The sequence below is a fragment of the Pundamilia nyererei genome, unplaced genomic scaffold (assembly GCF_000239375.1).
Source record: "Pundamilia nyererei isolate P.nyererei 1_Seehausen unplaced genomic scaffold, PunNye1.0 scaffold00011, whole genome shotgun sequence".
Lineage (NCBI taxonomy): Eukaryota > Metazoa > Chordata > Actinopteri > Cichliformes > Cichlidae > Pundamilia > Pundamilia nyererei.
Window position 1 is genome coordinate 6,272,304 of NW_005187412.1, and position 18,402 is coordinate 6,290,705.

Below are 18,402 nucleotides of genomic sequence, written 5' to 3' on the forward strand. Positions count from 1 at the left end.
CCCCCCCCCTCCCCCATTAGCAATTTATGCATTTCACACTCAGATTCAAAAGAGTAATAGGGTTTCTCTTGTATTCTATTAATACATCTGTCTGGATTGAGCCATCTGAAAATGACATGATAGATTTGAAGATGGCAAAGTGGTCATGATGAGAAGAGAAATGGACATCCTGTAGCATTTAAAAAAGCTAGTAATCTCAGTTAGTAAAAGTAGGGCTCCTTTCCTGTTTTTCCCCCCATAATAGTCATTTTTAATCTTATAAACTGGAAGAAAATATCTGTCAATGAGTTTTATGCTTCAACCAGCTCTATACTTGTACGGCTACTGTGCAGTACTGTTAGGGTGTGTCCCACAGCCTAATACTACTACACAAAAAACATCATCAAATATTTACCTGCAGGGTTAAAAACCTTACTGCTGCTCACCGTCTCTTTTTTAAAAACTTGTGTTTTTTTGTCATAATAAACAATAAAAATCAGAAGTAAATTCAAATATTTTTTACACCAAACTTTGAACTTTTTGTTTGGGAAGAAGCACATTAAGGTGTGCTTGTTTTAGAAGCTTTGACAGATACCAAAAAGCTTTCACTGGCACTTCTTGCCTCTCCTTGCCCTGCCATTACAAAACATTACTAAGTAACGCCCCCTGGAGTGATTTGGTCTGTAGTTTGTTGAAATTATGGTCCATTAAGTAACAGTCCATAATACATTACCTCCATGTGACAGCAGTACATGCCCAAAAAGTGGACAGGGAGTTCTGATCTGAGAAAATGTGCTAGTTAGTTTTATCCTGTTTTTTGTGTTTTGTTTGATTGTTAGTTCTTTTGTTTATTGTGTTTGGGCCACACACAGAAATCTTAATAATTTTTACAATAATAATTGTAAAAAGTGAAATTTTGTTGAACTTTTGCGCTCAAACGAAGCAGCTATTCAGATTCTTTGCATTTCGCTAACACATGTAACATTAATGTTACAGACTTATTTTAATGCTTCAACAGCGTATACAGCTACAACAGTGTATGGGTATATCCATAAACAGTAGTAAAGATGTGACGTCACCCTTTTGTTTGCGAGCAGATGCATGTTTTGCCACGAGGCAAAGCCGGCAACTGTTTGGATCCCCAGGCTAGTGGGGGCCCCTGAGGGCTAGCAACCTTTCAACTACGGCAGTGTCAAAGTTTAGTAAAGCGACAGTAGGAGAGCTTTGACTTCTCTTAGGAAAAAAAATATGGCCATTTGTAGGGTTTTATTTGTTATGTTATAGGACTATTGTTGTTGACAGAATATTTGAAGTATAATGATGCTGAATGCTGAAGGGGCCTGTGAATTTTTGCCTGGGGCCCCAACAGAGTCTAGAATCACCACTGTCTGTGAGGTCCCAGTTTGAAGCCTGCCAACTGACCATATTAAAATGTGCTAACATGCCGCTTTTGAAGTGAGAGAAAAAATTGCAAGCCAATAAACATTAACCTGCATAATTCTCCTTTATGACATCGCCTTTAAAATGACACAAAGTTAGCAAATTAAAATAATGTTATTTTAAGCATGGCCTGTAAGTAGTGGTCATGCTAGTAGTAGGACATTGTTTGCAGAGGTAGGGCAGAGGGCAGTCTATAGAAGTGGTCAACAAACCTTTTTGGGGAAAAAAAACCCCAAAAAACAAACCTTTTTTCAGTTTATGCCCGACAATATTTTCACGGACTGGCCTTTAAGGTGCCACGGATAAATACAACAAAATAAAACCAGTACCAGTACCCAGAAAAAGATAATTTATTCATAACACACGGGAAAAGACCCAGGGAAACCGAGTTAACAATGAAAACGTTAAAAAATAATGATAAAAACCCTGAAAACCATAAATTTCACACCCGAGCCTCAACTCTCACGCCCTGGTACCAAGCGACTCGGTCCGTGGCCCGGGAGTTGGGGACCGCTGGCCTATAGGACTACAAGTTATTTTGCAACCACAAGTGTCGCCCTCTAATTGTTATTAAAAAGAATGCAGGGTTAAGGCACTACAGCTATCTTTTACATTACAGTAAATGTCAGTCTTATACAATCCAATGCAACAGCCCTGCCACCAAGTGTTTTAATTCCCAAGGAGAACAAATGTGTACACCTAATTACGTTTATTGCTGAGACGAACAATCACACAGTGTAGTTCAATTTCAGTTAACTAAAGTAAAAGAAATTAAAGATCTCGAAGTTGAAGACCTAAAATCTTGACGAGTTGCTGTCTAGGGAGATTTTCACGCAATATATTCACCAGTGTGCTCTGATTTTTGTTGCACTGAAACAATCCTGAGCTCTTGATGAAATCTAAACATGGGAAGCAATACCAACAGGCTACTGTGTGGACCAGAGGAGATAGGGCAGCAAAGCCCCGCTCACAGCTGGGTGCCCAGATTAATAGGCAAGATAGACGTAGTGTATGTGTTTACTCATCACTCTGATTGCGTCTGTCAGGGACAAAGGCTTTGTTTAAACAGGTTAGGACTGTACAAGACTGAATGCAAAGCTTTATAAATGAAGATATGCTGAGAAGCCCTGGTAGCGGTATAATGACTTCCATCATAAGACACACAGTGAGCTCATCCCTCACATCAGCGCAGCTTGAGCCACCTTTACATTTGCATATTTAAATCTACTTACAGTATCATACACAATTCCCCATCCTGCTCACAAAAACTATCCAACCACTTCAGAGGAAGAAGGTCTTTTAATATATGAAATGCCGATGGTGCTGTGTCAGTTGGTTAGAGTTCAGGCTTTACAAGGAGCAGCACTTCAGCATGTGACCCGGTGCCGCGCGTATTGTCTGTTTCATTGTAACATTTCTTTTACCGAGGTTAATGAGCTTGACACCGGGTGCCCTCAGCCTGCTCAACAGAGTTACCTTGCACCCCGCCCTCTTTTCTCTCTGCATGCCATCAACCCGCAGCCTAACATCTCCACAGCTGAAAACAGCAATTTCACTTAGCACATGCAGCCAAGGGAAAGTTATCAAGCAGCAGAGTGCTCACCTGTGCTTTTCAAGGCTGTTCTGCAAGGTCATGCAGCCGGGAACGAGCTTGGTCTGTCAGTAGGAGCCTCTGAGGGATTAATCGTCCCTGCACTGTCTTATTCATGCTCTCTGACAAACTGATCCATGACTTTTCCTGCTTGCTAATCATCAGAAACAATTTTAACACCGTGCTGTGCTTTTCTTTTCTTTTCCGATCTAATTATATAATAACAACCAAACGCGAGCCAATTTAAAGGACCTATCTTCAAATGTGTGGCCTCATGCATATTTAATTGAACATGATTGTAGCATTAACAGCTGAATATGCAGCCGGCCTTTTCTCACATTTGTTCCAGCCTTAAGTGAAAGTGCCCTTAAATTAAAAGGCTATAGAAATCAATACAAGTGGCATCCATGGGAGAGCGCACGGCTTTGACAGTCTGTCTCCTAATGCATCTCTCACCACATATTCTGCTCGTGTTTCTAAAAGCACTTAATGTGCAATAAGCAGCTGCCCACCTCAGAGCCTGCCAAATGCTGGAGATGACTTGTCTGAAGAAGCTTAAAAGTTTGGGCTAATGCTATGTTAATGGATTATCTAGCCCTGCCTCTTTGTGAAACCGAAACTCGCTGTGTGGAGAAGCGCTGTCAAAACGATTCTTGACGTAAACTGGCGTGCAAAAAAAAAAAAAAAAAAGCTTTGACCAACATCTTACAATCAGGCAAAGTGCTTTTCGAATTCAGTGAATCTGCTTCACATTAATTCATTATAGAGTACATCATGGACCTTATGTTACCTGGCTGATTGCTCGTGTATTTAAGCAGTTGTATTAATATATTTAAAACCACATCAAATAAATTCACTTCAGAGAGAGCAGAAGGCGCGATGGGGACAATCTAAGCTTCCTGACACACTGAGATGGAGGTCTGAGCTGTCCACTCTGGGTCATTTCCACAAAACAATTTGATACAGATTTCTTACTGGTGGGAGATTGCCTGTTTTCTTCCTCTTAAAGGTATACTTCCTTTCTCGTTACATATCCCTCATCTTGCTTCGGTTGGAGGCTTTATCCCTGCACATACACTCGAACGCGGAGATTTGTAAGAGCAGAAGAGTGAATCTGCAGCGCCAGCGAGTGAAGCTGCGAAGGACTGCATGAAAAGAACTCATTAAAAACTGTGACTCATACACACGCAGACGCTCACAGCTTGCTCCCGAGTTTAGATAATTTGCGAGTAAATCCAAGGCTGTTGTCCAACAACATATTTCTAATTGTTCCTGCACTCACGCACGCTCGTTTACACGTGCGCGCGCACAAGCGCGTACTGTATGGCACATAAGATCTTCCCTCACGCAGTTAGAGTCAAAAATGAAAAATAGATGAGATCTTTGTCACTCAAATGGCTGTGGGCTTCTTAAGTGCTGTCAGAGTACGGATGAGGCCAACATGCATTATGGAAGACAGTGCCTGGCTAAGCACCTCGACTCTCCGCCTGGTCCGCGGCGCAAAACTGTCTAATGGAGTTGAAGACATGGTTGTGTAGCAACCTTAGATTCTATAATAATATCTAAAGTTAGAAGTTAATTAATCTCAGAGGTATATCGTGGGCTTAAAGGCCTCTCCGCACTGTCTGGTGCTGCTAATTCCCTCCATCTGGGGTGCTGAGGAGCATTTATGGGAGTTTACCAGATTAGTCCCAGAAACAGGATCTTTAAAGGGAACTGCTTGTTCTCTTCAGATTGGAGATCTGTCTTCCTTGCAGGGCAGTGTGGGGGATAGGCTAGTAAAGCTCTATTCTATGCTTATGTGACTTGTTTGACTAGAGGCCTAAAAATGGAATGTGCTAAACGGGGAAAGCCTTTTGTTACTGATGTGTAAAGTAGGACATGTATGGAATTCATTTGAATTTGTGCAGAGTGCATGCCTTTCCAATTACACTTGTAGTGGATTTTCTTCCAGATCGTGCACATCCAGAAGAGGCTTAGGTCAGTTTTAGATACACATCTATGTAGATTAACCAAATACTGTGGTATCAAACATTTTGGAATTAGGACTTATCTAAAAGTTGTTCGAGCTGATTAGGTGGCAGAGATCAGTGGCCTGTGGCTCACAGCCACAACTCAGTGTGGCTCACTGGAGCTAAAGTTGCACGCAATAATAGATGAACAATGATATTTGTTTCTTTTGGTTCAATAATATCGTGTCCTCCAACTTTTGGCAAGATCTAGACCTGTCCTGATAAGACCAAGGTCATCTGTTAGGAGTGTCTGCATAGGAAATGAGTGCAAGCTCCCAGCAGACTCAGCAGGGAGGCTGGAGAGTTAATAGTCGCTGCTCTGGTTTTAAAATCTGTCTGCAGTCCTTGCCGAGTTCCCTATTCTCTGACCACGGCTGGCACACAGAGCGGAGACCGTTTGAAAAAGACACACGTGAAGCAGGGGGGCTGGAAGTAAGAGACAAAAGTGATAGTCAAAGTGAGATTTAACAACACAGAATAGGGGAAGGTTCATGTGGCACCGTCTTCCAGCCCTTTCCCCCTAATCATTTTCAAATGTTCCCTTCCGAAAAGCGCAACTTTCTCTCTTTATTCACATACCAGAAATTCAAATTACATACAGTGCTGCAGACTGGATCCAGAGTCGACTGCGTTAGTTAAGTGAATTTCCCCATGTGCCATTTTGGGTGTGCGCGAGAAGCCGTCTTACCTACAGTTTGTGTCAGTCACAGCTGGCAATGACGAATTATTAAGGTGGATTTGACATAAAATGTTGGACGTAGTCCCCCTCTACCTTTTCTCCACCTATTAGTCTCTGAGAGCCTTACTTGACAGGGAGTGCCATCAGCTAGCATCAGCTCAGGCAGCAGAGCTTTCTCTCCTCCCCCGCAGATGCACCTTAGGCCTGCAGTGGTCTCCTCCTCTTCTTTGTTCCGCGCATCTGTTCAGCATCAGATGACAGCACTGATTAGCCTCACTCAGGGTCTTAATAAGACAACCGGAGTACAGAAAGCCAGCACAAGGTGAACACAGACACACAAACACACAGGATGTACAGCTGTAATCACTACATGCTCTTTCTACACTTTACCTACTCCCATACCTTTAACCTAACTATGACTCTGTCCTTAACCCTAATGAGGTCTGGAATACGTCCCTCAGTACTGGTGATCTGTCTATTTTTCCTAATCTCAGCATCTCGGTTGGTAAAGTCCACCCTGCTCGGACAGAGAACTACTTATTATAATTTTCTCATAATGTCGACCTCTGGACTGTATCCAACAGCGCTTCGGGGAGAAATCAGGCTTTTTTTTATTCATAGCGCTCTGAATTTTTATTTGATTTGTTCTACTGAAATGCAGACGATTTGAAAATATCATTAATCTTCTAAAAAGTTAATCAGGTCACTCTGCTGTGATTTCTTTGAAACTAAAGTGATGCTTTCTGTAAATAACAAAAACTGGAACAGTAGTGTGTTCCTGTCAAATGAAAGAGTAAGAAGCCAAGTGTGACTGTTCCAGGTATTCATACACTGCTGCTGGCCTGCAAATTACACCTCTCACTGTGTCATCATTTCCTTTTTATTCGCAGTTTTCCTGCAGTTATTTGTATGTTTGCTAACACGACAAAAGGGGGCACGAAAATAAGCAACGTCTACACCAATTGACCGGCCTAGCTTGTTTCTTCGACCTTAAACCAATGGCGGTTTATTAAATTCAAACATAATACACAGTCTTCCACAAGTGTAACATGCACAGTGTTGAAGAAAAACAACCATTTAGCTGTTGTTTTTGCTTGCTATTTTTTTTTTAGTCAGATGTGTATGTACTGCTGGTACGAGTGGGTGTGCAACCTCAGCTCTCGATAGTGCTGTGTTTCTGCAGGGTGAACTTCTCCCACTCGTCTTCACCATCTCCCCCTCTGCCTCCTGGCGGATGCTCCTCACTCTGATATGTGTGTCCCAGCCCACCTGTTCAGGCCTCATTACTGTCAGGCCTGTGTTAATAAATATCCAGGTGTAGAGCGCTCCTCGGTGCCTGTACTTCATCACCAAGGAGCTCAGTCTGCTGGTCGCCCCCTCCTCTCCTGCAGCAGGGCTGACAGGAACCATGATTACACTGTAAGCACTGTAGTTATTCACCTTCTGCCCAAACTCCGACACTGCACTCCATCTTACGCACCAGCACAGGGACACGCACACATACAGCGCTCATGTGCACGTACACACCTTCTTACAGGAACACACACACACACTGACAAACAAACACTCGCAGATATTTGCTCTTTCATTCCCATTAGTTTTTTCCCCTCCAGTGCAACGGGGTGTGCAGGCAACATGGACGACATGTTGCCATTTGCACTGTACGAATATCCCTACAGCAATGTTTGGTGACGGCACCCTCACGAAATCATTATTGTAGTGTAGGTCCACTGCGCTGAGCACTTAATCATGCATAACATGAAAAACATGTTGTTTTGAAATACAGTCCAACACCTTCCTGTAACTCTGTAAAAAAAAAAAATAGGTTGTGTATTTTATAATCAGATTTTTGCTGTTTAAAAAATGTCATTCTGAGCAAGTAATTGTTATGTCAAGAAGAATGAAATCTCTTGAATGTTGCATGAATCAGTTTTTAAATGTGTGATGTTTGTTCTCTGTTAACAGTCTATCTGACATTTTAGTTTTATGTTGGCATGCATTTCACCAAGATTCCCATTGTGTGCCATTTACAGTGCATGTTACTGTGCAATTTTTGTCTATGATTGACTGCTAAAAGTCTTCAGGTGAATTCAAAGATTTCTTTTTCCCGGTGCACTCAGACAGCATGTTTCAAACACAAATCTGCTTAATTCAAGTATTTTATGGAAGTATATGTCAACAATCACTGTGCAACAATGTGGAACAAGAAGGGACACTGATACTGTAACCAGAACCAGGAAAAAGTAGCCTTTTAAATGATTTTAACCTTAGGTGAAGTTCACATAGACTATATGGAAAACCAAATCGGGCTTCTCCAAGTGAAAAAGAATCACGCACCCAGCCATGCAGTCTGCCTTTACAAACATTTGTGGGGGAAAATGGGTCGTTCTAAAAAGCTCACTGAATTTGAGCACGGTGTTGTAGCAGGATGGCACTGTCTGTGAAATTTCTTCCCTTCTAGAAATTCCGCCATTCACTGTAAGTTCTATTCCTGCAAAGTGGAAGCATTTAGAAACCACAGTGGCAGATCACAAAATGTTACAGAGCAGGGTCACAGAGTGTTGCGGCACATTGTGCTTAAAAATCACCGAGTCTGCTGATTCAATAACAACAGAGCTCCAAACCTCCTCTAGCGTTAACATCAGCTTGAAAACTGTGTGCTGGGAGCTTCATGGCATGGGTTTCCATATCGAATGTTGTTGTGTAGCAAGCAGGACCAACAGTGCACAATGTGCTTAGAACTAGCAGCCAATAAAGGTGTAGTTTATGTCTATGAACAGTGAACACCCGTGTGCACACCTGTGTGTATCAGCGCGCTTGTATTCAAAAGGTTTCCCCATGTAATGGTCTGCTAGAGGTTGTAGAGAGACATAGCCCCGTCCCCCAGGGCATGAAGCAGGCATGGAGGAGATCCAGCCTCCAGACATCCAGAGGCCCCAGAGTGCGAGAGCCCAAGGAGGACCACCGGAGGGGCATCCGTGACTTCTGTTCATAATGCTCATCAAGTCTATTATAGATAATAATAGTCATTGAAGTTGTATACATGCTATTTGTGAAGCACAATAACTTTTTTGCATTGACTTTTTGTGATGTGGTGATGTTTGTATTTTAGTGTAGTCAATTATCAGAACTAATACATCATCATCATAATATTGTATTAATGAATTAGCCATTTCACTCTCAAAATGTAAACTTTAAACTAAAAGTTTGTAAGATAGTTAAATGCTCTCCTCAAAAGGCGGCTTCGAATTACAGAGCATAACTGTTGAATATAAAAATACGAGTGGGTAATTCTTTTCAGCATAAAAAGCATATGTTTACTGTTAGGAGTACTTTTATTTAAATGACAGAACAGAACACTTACTTATAACTTTATTATACGTAGTCTATAACTTTACTGTTAACTTTACTAAACCTTTAATGAGGACTCGCTTTTAAAGTACAATCAATACATTTTTAACTTTGCTTCCTTGCTCACACAGTTCACTGAACATTACAAAACATCCCAGCTCATTTCTCCAAAAGTAAGTATTAATCTTCAAAATAATCCTGGCAGCTTATTATGCAATCACAACTCCTCTGTGTGTTTTTGTGCAGGCCCTTGTCTCGTTGCATTTATGAGGTCAGTGTGTCTGAGTAAGTGGGTCAGCCAGGCCTGTGTGAGGGCTCTAGTCTCAGCAGCTCTAAGCAGCCGGCGCAGTGATGGCGGTGGCCTGGGAAATGACAGGGAGGACGCAACCACTTGACTCTGGAGAAGCAATCAGACTCTAAGGGGTTTAATGCACTGCCTTGGGTCTGAGCCACAGCAATTGGGTTTGATAGCTGTGTCATTATGTGAGGAGGACGTCTGGAGGTCTTCAACGGCCGGGGATTAGAGGGCGGACACAGAGACGGAAAAAAGAGAAGAGGAGGAGAGCGGGCGGTGGGAATCCCTGTGTCTGCTACTTTGGACGTAGGCCCCCTCTCACCTCCCTCATCTCCCTCTTCTCTCAGTGATTTCCTTCCACAAAAGTGACAAATAAAGCAGGCCTTAGGGACACAATACTCGAGGTCACTCCCACATTGTGTTTCTCTGCTTGTTATACACCAGACATTTTAATTTGGTGCCATGTGCACAATTGGAGTTTATTTTTCGCAGCAACAGCTAATTAAGAGAATATCAGTGACAGTGTCTAAAGCCTTTTCTCTCTTTGCTTATACGCACCTCTTCCTCCCGTTACCTCTCAGCGCAGTCTTAGCGCAAATCTGAGAGATTCCGGGAGAAATGACAATTACTGAGTATTTGACACGTAAATCTGACACCTCACTATAATATCGCTAGGCAATTTTGACAGTCTCATTTAGTGCTTTAAACCCAATGATATAACTTTCTCAAGGAACGTGTTCACAAACAAGTTGCGACTGTCGAGTGAGAGCTCACAGAGCAGCCTGTGCTCATGAGTCTATGAGTGAGAGCGAGAGTGAAAGAAGTCAACCTGTGATGGATGCGATGGCAGATGCTAGGGTAAGAGTTGTCATCAGCGTTCCCAGCACCTTATGGAAGAGTGCCAGGTATGCGGCTTTGATTGGGCCTACTGTGGCTGTGCTGTTTGCCACAGCACCGCTTTGATTAGTGCCTCCATGAAAATGTATGTCCTATGCTCAAAGAAAACTGGGGGAGTAACTACCTGTCAGGAAATCCACAAACAAGGCTACTTAGAGCATGGGGAACTGTATATTTTAAAGTCTAATATTTCGTTTCGTTTCATTGTGGGGGGCTTGCCAAATCCCTGCTGATACCCCACCCAAGCAAAAGGTCCCCCGATAAAGAGGTGGTACCCGATAAGGAGGAGGTACACTGCTAACCCCCAACCCGCTTGTGCGTGCACACACAGACACAGACACACACGCACACAAAGATGAGAAGGAGAAAGCACTCTCTCAACCACACAACAAAGGCTGTCTGCCAGATGCTGTGAATACCAAAAAACCCCTGCAACACAAAATATATAAATTAATCAGAGTGCAGGTAAATAAATAAATAATGTATATGAGGAGCTAATTAAATGTGTTTATTCCTGTTATCATATGCTGCCCTCATTTCCACCACTTGAAGTCATGAATCATTAAGTGGCTGCTAAATTGGTCTCTGGGGCTGTCCTAGTGGCAGGGGGCGGTCAGATCCTGTCTGGCAGAAGGCAGGTGTGCAGCGGACGGACGGATGGCCTGTGCTCCAGTAGTCCTCGGACAGTGGCGCCTGACAGAGGGGAAGCAGGCATCATGCTGGGAGGTGAGCGGCCAGAGGAGAGCCTGTAGCAGAGCGGCTGACAGGACCGCCCGTCACCACGCTGGCTCCGCTTTGATTAATGAGGGCATTTGAAAGACAATTAGTGGGAGCAGATTTGCCTTCAACTACCTTATCAATCAGAACTCTTTTAATTCAATGTGTAGCACCCTCTGCACCAAAATGAGTGTGTAAGCATTGTGCATCAGGGCAGGAACAGCCTGCCAGTCAACAGGAGGTGGGAGAGGAGAGCCAGAAATACAAATGACAGTTCTCCCAGGACTTTAGAGACATACGAAATGGGGTGGGCTGTTCAGCTTGTAAATGTTCAAGTGAAGGCCAGATTTGTCCTGTACTCTGCTACTTATTTTACCATCACATCTGCAAGAAATCATCACTCATGATTCGACTTCCCTTCTAAAAACCAGTTGGTTATTATAGCTGGTTTTTACATGTAGTGGATTAAATGCTGCTATTTTGTAGGAAACCTGGCATTACAAAGAAATGTGGTATCCTTTTGTCTTTTATTAGCTCTGTTCATGTCACGTCTTTAAGCTAAGTTTTGAAGACCCAAGGTTAAAAATAGTAACAAAAAATAAAGGAACAGTTTAAAAACACATCAGATCTCAATAGGGAAAAAAGGTCATGCTGGATTTCTATACTGATATCGACTGGGTAATGTGTTAAGAATGAAAGGATGCCACATCTTTTCATGGAAATTAGATTAATCATCCTACACAAGGCTAAATTCAAAGATGCCTGGAAAATCAAAGTGGGAAAAATGATGCAGCAGACAATTCCATTTTGACAAAATTTCACTGCAGCAACTAACAATGGTACTCAGTAGTTTGTATGGCCCCCACGTGCTTGTATGCATGCCTCATAGCATTGGGGCATATTCCTAATGAGACAACTGCTGTCCTGGTGGATGTCCTCCCGGGGCATTACTGAGCTCTTGAACAGTCTGAGGTGCAACCTGGTGCCTTAGGATGAACTGAAACACAAAGTCCCAGAGGTGCTCTGTTGGATCAAGGTCATACCTAATAGCAACCAGGGTGCCGCTGGCTAGCCTGTAGAGGTTTGTGCCTCCCTTCATGGATATGCGGCACCATTGATGACCCACCACCAAACCGGTCGTGCTAAACAATGTTACAGACAACATAATGTTGTCCACAGCTTCTCCAGACCCTTTTCCGTCTATCACAGATGCTCAGGATGAACCTGCTGTTATCTGTGAAAGACACAAGGCAATAGTGGTGGACCTGAATATTCAGGTATTCTATGGCAAATGCCAACTGAGCTACATGGTGCCAGTCAGTGAGTACAAGGCCCACTGGGCCCTCAGGTCACCCTTGTGAAGTCTGTTTGATCAGAGACATTCATACCAGTGGCCTACTTTTAGGCCTTTTAGGCCTCTGGCGGTGCTCACCCTTGTCCTCTTGCTAATGGGTTAGGGTCCTGTTTAGGGTTAAGGGTTCTACGGTCCTGCTTAGCTCTCCTGTGCTTGGAGACACACAAACCTTCTGACACCTGGAGGTTTGTGTATTGCCCCATGCTGCTACAAGTGACAGTGACCCTAGCCAAATATAAAATTACTAAAAAAAAAAAAAGCAGTCAGAAAAGGGCTCCACCTCTAAAATAGTTCATGTTGATGGTTGTCTCATTGTTGCCCTTCTAGTGTAGCCAGCACAAATCCACCAACCCTCCAATTGCAGAACCCTCTAATGGCAGAATATGGTATATCATCTTTAGATGGAAGCTAGCAAGCTAACTTTTTTCTGTACTTTATTATAACAGCAGGTAGAACAGCCACACTGATCATTTTATTCGAATTTAAAGAATTTGGACTGTTTTTAACTCCGAGTGGAGCCTCAGTCTTCCTTTTTGGGAACTGAGGGAGTCTTTGGAAATGGCTAATAGCGTCAAACTGGTTTAATGTTTACAGTGTGGAGAATCAATATAAATGACTATTTAACAAAAAAGCATGATCATTACCTAAACCTAACCAAAGAGGTTTGGTCCCTTAAAATTAGAGAATGAAAAGAAAGCAAACAAAATAAAAGACATAAGACATAACCAAACCGGAAACAAGCATGTAATTTATGCCTTGCCAACCTCCTTGCCTCCTTATATCGACGTAGTTGGACTTTCTAACAGAACTGTTAATGGTCAGCATTCAAAACTACTAAGCTGTGTGGCGAGACATTGATGCCAAAGGGCACCTCGTGAGTAAATCTCTTGACGACAGCAGCCTCAGACGAAACAGCATTTATGTGAAGAATTTGACGCCCTGGGATGAGAACACGTTGATTATTATGATGCTGCTTGTCAACTGAAAACCTATATTTTGTTGACCTATTCATCAACCCCGAGCTCAAAAGACAATTTATAATGTCTGAACCCATATTTCGGAACATGATGTTGACATAATGACTAATGCTGTTTGGTGAGTCTGATTTTAACCCATCATAATTACTTCGTTGTTGCTTTAGAAGAAAGCAGGATGTTTCATTTATATTTGCTGCCATTAGCCAGAGAAATAATGGTCTCAATCAATCTTTTTTACAAGGTTTTCTAATTGTTACGACTTTCTGAAATTAAAAAATCAAACCACTTATGAAACGGTGGCTGCAAAGGACATTATACAGGATATGTTTTTTTCTCCATTTCATGGTGGCTCAGAAGAGAGCTAAACAAATATGTATGCAGACTTCATCTCAATGCTGCAGCATTTCTTTTTATTCTTTAAGCCGTCTTCTTATACAATTACACTTGTCAATCAATTGAAATGAAATTTTTGAACTAGTGGAGAAATGATGTAGATCTACCAATGCGCTTAAAAGTCTAAAAGATATGTTTTCATAAAGCTGAAAACAGGCAAGTGAGGAAGTGTCTCTATTGATCCACCTCCCTGTAAATAAAACAGGGGCAATGGGCAAAAAGAAACAAACAACCCTGGCAGAGGGATGGGGAGAAAAAAAATCAATAGGTTCCCTCACTGGTGGGTCTTCTCTGGTCAAACTATTCTCTCTGGGTTTGACTTTCTGCAGACAGGAGGAAGCACACAGCCAACATTCTCTTGATTTCCACATTTCTTTTATAATAGGACTTCACTGTGAATGCAGCTCGTGTGCATTTAATCCACACAGCTACCGGAGAAGACTGCAAAATTGTGCGGTTCGGGGTTTATCACACAAATGTTACTGTGGGTTTTCAGAGGGGCTCGTGTGATTCTATGCTTATAGTTTAAAGGAGCACGTGACCAATTTCAAATATCAAAATCAGTTTCTGAACAGCGTGATCTGTGAAAATAGTTGTGAAAATGCTTGTTTGAGTTTGAAACAGTTACTCAAACAACTCAGTTGATTGTTTTTAGAGTGGGTCAATCATTTAAAGACACTGTGTTGCATTACTGTAAATCTAAGATACTTGGTTGTGTAAAACTCTCTACTAATATTACATAACAACTGCAGGTAGGGTGAAGATAACATGGTGAAATATATATAGTAAAGCTATCTTAAATAAATACAAACAGTGAACAGACCTCAAAGTAAAATTCCATCCGTCAACCCTTTTTTTTATTGTTAATGATTGATTTAAAAAAGAAACTGCACAGTGTGTGGACTGAACTTTCTCAGCTTCTGGACTGAGGCATGCCAGAAAAAAAGTTTGAGAAGCTGGACTAAATTAAAAACTCAAACCCCCGAAAAAGCAGATCAAATTACTTCATCCATCTTTTTTTTACAGTCTGTGGATTCCCAAGAACTTTTTCAGTGAACTAAAAAGTTTCTTCAGACACCATACAGCAAAAACAACGCTGTATATAATGTAAGAGATAGGAGATTTTGTGCTGCTGCTCATTGATATTTAATATTTGCAAATTATGTCACTCAGTCAGTGCATGACAAGACAGATATGCAGGCTAAAAAATTATTGACTTTTTCTTTCTCGTGGGTGATGGAAAAAGCAATTGCTGAAAGTCCGTATTCAGCACTGCAAGCCATAAACCCAAAGTGCCTGAGCGTTGTGCTGTCCTCTCCACATGTGACTTTCTGAATACAAGACACTGTGGCAGGTCCTACAAGGGAGAGATGTATGAACTATGCACAGTTTTTCACCTAAACTGAGAAAAGAAGCGCTGTGCAGTCGGTCCTTGGTGTGTCCAGACTAACAACAGATCATTACATTCTTACAAGTGAGGCTCCTCTGGTAAGTGAACTCTGCTGGATCCCTCTTGTGTCTGACCTCTGTAACCCCATCCATCCTTCCATCCAATTTCCAAACAGCTTATAACAACCCCCTAGTTTAGGGTCGCTAGTCTAACCAGGGCTAACACAAACAAACATTCACACTGACATTTACACCTACGTCCAGTTCAGAATTGCCACCACACATTAACCTAACCTCACCTCACTTGGAATTAACCTAACACATATGTATTTGGACTGTGGGAGGAAGCTAAAGTACCTGGAGGGAACCCACACAAACTCCAAACAGAAAAGCCGTCTCACTGCTAAATTTGAACCCAGGACCTTCTTGCTGTGAGGCCAGTACACCTTCCTTGGTTGGTATTATTTTTCCCTCGTAATCCCATCCGGGAGGGGGGGGGGATGATGCTTTATAGTTTTGTGTCACAATCATGGATCTAATTGGGGCACAAGATCTTGGTTTAGTTGCCATCTCCCTGTCTGTGTTAAATGTGTGAGCTTTGTGCCAACAGATTGTTTTCAGTGATGAATGAAATTATAACCAGATCACATCATAAAGCATCAACAATTAAGCCATGAGTTTAGAGCCTTTGCTGAATATAGAAGAACGCGTGACATCATCTTGACGGGGCAAACGCATTTAATCGTCCTATTTCCGTTATCCCATTTGATGTATTTGGCTGCAGAGTGGGTAAAACCAGGACAGTTGTGGACATTCTCCTCTGCATGCCTCTTTTTCTTGTTCCAGCTTAGTGGGCAATAAGCAATGCTGCCTGTTTCCCATTAGCAGTTTTATTTCACGGGAAATTTGCTTCCTGCTTGCTGTAATTGGTATGTAGGCACCTCCTGATGTGGGCATTAGAATTTTTAATACAATCTTTTACACAGGTGGGAATGTGCATATATTACCCTTTTACTTTACTTCCACAGTATTTGATTGCCATTCACAATTCTTTACACTTATATTTTGTGAAACAAACCTGGAGATTATGGCTAATGTTTTGTTTTTTGTTTTTTGTTCAAACGCTTCACAACGGCGATCCTAATGCTGAAAACTTTTTTTTTCTGCAAAAAAGCTGAATGGTTTCAACAAAAGACACCGCTGTTTAAATCTCAGCAAAAGCAGACTTGTAGTAAAAGGCAACACACTGAGACGCTTCTCCCTAAAGACACAGTAACAACAGAATTGGCAACAACAAAAGGGCCGCATACAACATGTTCTTTTAAGATTATTTGTCCGTGTAGCAAGAAAAAAGGAGTTACTTACATCCTGCTAATTAACTCTACCGGCACCCTTTTAATTCATAATATTTCTAAAGGTTTTGGTTACTGCAAATTGATAGTCAATTGTGTGGTTGGAATTCAAGACACATGTGGTACTTAATGGCAAAACTGCAGCAAGTCTTTTATCCAGCAAAGGCCAGAGCTGGGTGCCATAATGATATTCATTTTCAAACAGGAGAACATTCTAATGGGCAATTAAGATGATCAAGCCTGCCAAGATACACGTGAGGAACGGTGTGCTGGTGCCAGTGATTACGTGTCCTCCACCCCTGCCTCCTTCCTCCGCTGGCCCGGGCTTTGTCTTATATGTGTGCATAATAGCAGGAAGGGAAAGAGGGAAAAGGCTCCAAAAGCACAATATAATTGAACTTTCCACATTATTTCTCACTAATATGTGCTGCCACTTGGTCTCATTAGTGGAATGATGTGCTCTGCCATTCTGGAATGAACTCTTTGCCCAAGTAATTAAGGCTCCTAAAGTTTCTAGTCCTTTGTTTAAAGAATTCGTCCTTGTGCTCTCCATGCCCCATCAGCTGCCTAATTAGCAGGGCCTTTGTGTGATTAAAAATTCTCACAGAGATTCCGTTGGATATTTTCCTCTGTTAATGAGTGTTTGTGGACAGCTGGGAATGAGCGTGGGCTCCCTCCTCGTCGGACCTCCTGTGCATTGGGCAGACCTCTGTCAGAGCCCAAGAGTGAGAGCTGTCATTTTCGTAATGGGGATGGAAATTGGTCAAAACCTACCAAGTCCCCCACAGGAATGGAAATGCCTTGAAATATAAATGAGGATGAATATTCATATTTCTTTGACTTCAATAAAAAAAAAAAAGTGCTGAGTATTAATATACATGTCTGTCAGTTAAGGCAGCACAAGGAACTCGCTGTGCCGTGTCTGCCCATTAACGCAGCCCTTGGCTTCATTTGCTATTATCCTCAGGTTCTTTTTCTCCCTAAAGTTAGGGTCAGCCCCTTCCACTGAGAATTGCACATTGGAGGCTTTCCTTTTGTTACAGTTCTCCCACTTAGTGGAAAGCGAGAGAGAGAGCGAGAGAAGGAAGGCCCTGAAAGAGCCAGAAAGACATTTAATGAAGCCCAATCGGAAGTAAAGTAAGCAGGGGTCAAATCCAAATGAAAGGAACAAGCCAGTTATGTGTGCACTTGGAGGACAGCAGAAGTCCAGAGGGAGAAAAAGGGGAGAAAAGCGGCGACACTGAGAGGAACGGGAAGTAGTTCACACCGGTTTAGCTGTCTGGGACAGAAGCACTTCAGCCTCGCAGCCGATTCCCTCCAAGCTGTCTTCATTTGTCTCATGATGGACTCACAATGCAGCGACAAAAGAACGTTGATGTAGTTGTTCATACGATAGCTCATTTCTGCAAATATATTTAAATAATCAGCTGAATCTGTTTCACACATTGCCCCCAAAATTTCAAACAAAATTTGAATTTGCACACTTTGAACCACAGTCAGCATATTTTTTAAAAGATCCGTGTAAACACAAACAAGTATAATGTAACTATACACTTCTCTTGTACTCATAGTGCTACTGTATGATACGACATCTCCTAGAAGAATTTTGATTATTAACCTTTCAATGTGATTTTCAGACTCATTGAGGATGCACAGAAGTGTCCAAAGTGAAGGTTAAAGAGATTAGGTTGATTATCAAATAATAAATCAGCCAGCGATTTTCCGGCCTCACATGATGTATTTGTTGATGTTTGGACCCTGTCTCCCTGCCATCTTATCATATTAAATTTGCATGTTTTTTTGATCTATAAAAGGCCTTTGATGTGTTTACTCCCCTTCTCCCCGCATTAACCGCTATTTATGTATACCTGTAGACCTCTCACAGGAATCCTTCCATGGTGAAAAGTTGGGTCCTATTTGGATGGAGTTAAATTTCCTGGATGCATTGAGCTCTGGGTAATTTGTTTGTTTTTAAT